The sequence below is a fragment of the Pinus tabuliformis genome, chromosome 8 (genome assembly GCF_031772625.1).
Source record: "Pinus tabuliformis cultivar Carrire ecotype Pingquan chromosome 8, CPIR1, whole genome shotgun sequence".
In the NCBI taxonomy this organism is placed as follows: Eukaryota; Viridiplantae; Streptophyta; class Pinopsida; order Pinales; family Pinaceae; genus Pinus; species Pinus tabuliformis.
The window spans coordinates 1,188,566,946-1,188,570,756 of record NC_142294.1 but is presented as its reverse complement, the minus strand read 5'-3'; the positions used below and the strand labels follow the sequence as shown (position 1 = coordinate 1,188,570,756).

General features: G+C 39.0%; 1 pseudogene; it reads left to right on the top strand.

The window, feature by feature from the left end:
* The first annotated feature begins 885 nt into the window (after positions 1 to 885).
* On the top strand, positions 886 to 2,543 carry LOC149239604 (L-aspartate oxidase 2-a, chloroplastic pseudogene; annotated as a pseudogene).
* Positions 2,544 to 3,811: the final 1,268 nt, after the last annotated feature.

Genomic DNA, 3,811 nt, shown 5'->3' with positions numbered 1-3,811 from the left:
GGAAAACCTCAGCTTTCACAACAAGCTTTGCAAGAAACTAATCGTAAAGAATATCAAAGCATTAATGTACTATTTCTCTTCATATCAGTGGCTCACACCAGGTCTTCACCTGTTTTTCCATAGTGACACTTCACAAAAATAGCAGCTACAGCAAGGTCGTGGCTTCTCTCTTATTACGGTGGTTAGATAAGTTACACCATACCAGCGTTATAAACATTCAAGAGACAGCTTTAAACGATACAACGTTAATACACCATTCATGTGATACAGCGTTAAACGATACGCAGTAACTCCATTCAATACAAAGTTATACACCATTTAATACAGCGTTATAAACCATTCAATACAGCGTTATAAATAGGCATTCTATACAACACTTCAAATACCATTTAACAACGTTAATACTCAGCACATACCAATGTTCATACGAGCACATTCAACGCAGTACAAATGAGCCTTTTTTTTTCAAAAAAAATGAAATGGCTCCTTCCACCATTCACGCAGCCTCATCAAACGTTCAAGTGTTAACCAATGGATGCACAATAGCAGACAGATGCATTATGGCAGAGTATGGGACAGATGAGTTACAAGGCACGCCAAAAAAAGGAACCTGGGACCTGTGCTCTGATACCATGTCAGGCCAGGAGTAACTCCATACTTGGAAGAAAAACTGATTCGTTTATTTCATTAGGTAGCTATTGTTATATACATGAATGTGACTGATCAATTCATCTTCTTGATGACTGTTCACATTCCAAATTCACCCAATCGCAGAGGATTAGGTGTCAACAGTTATCCAGCCTCTGCTTGTGATTCTTATGGTGGAACATACAATGACAGTTAGAGTAATGAGCAGGGTTATGCTGTATCTGCTTTCAATAAGTTATGGTGAAAGATATAATGACAATCAGAATCATCGTCATATCTAGGGTACACCATCAGTTCCAGTCTGGTGTCCCTATTGATGAGTACTATGGTTACCAAGGACAAAAGGACATTCAACAGCAAAATGGCAGAATAAATTCCCACTCATATCAGGATAGCATGACACAAGTCTTCAATACAGGGAACTCTTCCACAAGATTATCTATGATGAATGCAAAGCATGTACTGGAAAACAATGGCCAGTTATCCATTGCAATGCACTCAGGGAGGAATAAAATGCAAAAACAACTTTCACTACTGTCCCAGACATTGCTGAAGAACTTCACCTATAAGAAAAGGATTGAAAGATATACATTGGGGATATTTGAAAATATGCGATTTCAGAGCCCTCCGCTTTGCATGGCCTCCGTAGAAAATGAAGAGAGAAAATCCCCAAAGGCAGTTCATGTATCCAAGTCAAGTGCCAATTCGATTAAATATTTTGATTTTTTTATCATTGGTAGTGGAGTGGCTGGTCTTAGATATGCCCTTGAAGTTGCAAAACATGGGTCTGTGGCAGTCATCACAAAAGCTGAACCACATGAGAGTAATACAAATTATGCACAAGGTGGTGTTAGTGCAGTTTTTGCTCCTTCAGATTCTGTTGAGAACCACATTCGGGATACTATTGTCACTGGTGCATACTTATGTGATAAAGAGACTGTAAAGGTGGTATGCAAAAAAGGCCCAGATAAAGTTAAAGAGTTGATCGCCATGGGTGCATGCTTTGATCATGGTGAAGATGGTAGCTTATATCTTGCTAGAGAGGGGGGGGGGGGAATTCTCATCACCGTATTGTTCATGCAGCAGATATGACAGGAAGAGAGATTGAGCGAGCTCTATTGAAGGATGTTGTTAATAACCCCAACATCACCATGTTTGAGCATCACTTTTCCATAGACTTGCTTACGTTTGAGGATGGATCAAATATTTACTGTCACAGTGTGGACACATTGAACACCGACACTAATGAGGTGGTCCGCTTCATTTCAAGGGTAACTTTACTTGCATCTGGTGGGGCTGGACATATTTATCATACTACCACAAATCCTCGTGTTGCAATTGGTGATGGTATTGCAATGGCACATAGAGCATCTGCAGTTATTTCAAATATCGAGTTTGTAAAATTTCATCCAACTGCATTAGCTGATGAAGGTATACTAATTAAACCTCATACAAGAGAAAATGCATTTTTAATGAGTGAAGCTGTTTGTGGGGCTGGTGGTATTATTTACAATCAAGCTATGGAAAGGTTCATGCCACAGTATGATTCCAGAGGAGAACTTGCACCTAGAGATGCGGTGGCACGCAATATTGATGATCAATTAAGGAAACATAATGAGAGATATGTTCTATTGGATATCCCAAATATTGGTGATGAGTGTTCGAAGTATGGCCTTGACATAACAGAAAGTCCTATACTTGTAGTGCCAGCTGCACATTATATGTGTGGTGGGGTTCAAGCTAAACTTCATGGAAAGACACCTATAATGGGTCTATATGTAGCTGGTGAGGTTGCCTATACAGGACTTCAGGGTGCCAATAGGCTTGCAAGCAACTCATTACTTGAAGCACTTGTGTTTGCACAGAAAGAGTTGAACACATCAGTATTGTTGTAAGTAGTGCATAAAGGAGAAGGCCTTGAATGATACAAAAGGTGAAAAAGTTGAAAACCAAGTGGTGAAAAAGGCACAGGGAAGGCAAAAAGTCAGAAAACAAAAAGCCAAAATTTAAGTCAGAGAAATCTACCAGGGCAGAGAAACAAGATTCGATTTCCTATTCTTCACTTCAGTTATGATCTGCAGCTACAGTTTTCGCCTTTTTTATTGGCCATCAAAAGAGTTTCAAGTGAAATAATGAAACGTTGTTCTTTTTATAGAATAGATGGATGGTTCATTTCATATCCTTAGGATTTGAGTTGTAACAGCTCCTCATTAGGATCGATTTGTTTTCTCATAGTGGAGCTTATTTATGGCACAAAAAATTATTTGTAAAGAGTTCTGAGTTCTGAGAAAAAGTGTGGGAAGAAAAAACCCAGCACTATCACTGTATAGTTTTAACAGAGAAATAATTAAATGGTGTAGCTCTGATTTATAAGATCCTTGCGGTATGAGTTTTGGAAATGTGTTTTTCCCTCTGTTTCATATGTATCATGTGTTGTTTTGCAATCCATTCATGATTGTTTCCAGCTGAATAGTTTCAAGTGAGAAAGGTAGAATTCAGTCATTGCTCTGCCTTGAGGAAGTGTTTAGTCTTTATGTGTTTTCTTCTGCCTGGAAAGGATTCATACATTAATGCCCTTTTCAACTTTCTTAAACAGTCTTTTCACCCCATTTAAATTCAATTCGATTGCTAAAACCTCATGCTAATCTCACCTTATGAAATATCCTGTGCCTTTGGTTAAATCTCTGCTCATGTTGTCCTTTTCGCATGCAGCCTAGCAACTTAGTCATTAAATCAAATATCCCTCATTCAAATTCATTTTACTAGCCTAAATTAGTTCCCATTTTAAGTCATCTCGGACTCTATTGATCGTTTTATCGAGATTGACTGGAGAGAGCCCTCTCATGTCCTCGTAGGGCTAGCTATGAGGCTAAGCTTGGTTTGATGTTGCCTCGAGTTTTGCCTTCTTTCAGCCTGAGGCAGGTTCGAGCACTAACATAGTGGCAACTCCACTGGGGAATGAAAATGGTTTGCTTGAAGATTGTTTTGCCCCAGTACATATCTCAAGTTTAGAGCTGATTGTTGATGGTGAACAACGATCAGACATAAGAAGACGGCTGAAATCATTCACTTGGCAACTCCATTTACTGAAGAATCCAACAATCAATCCTTCATGGTGACTCCACTGCAGAGAGATCAGTAGCAGTAAGATTTTCAAGGTGGA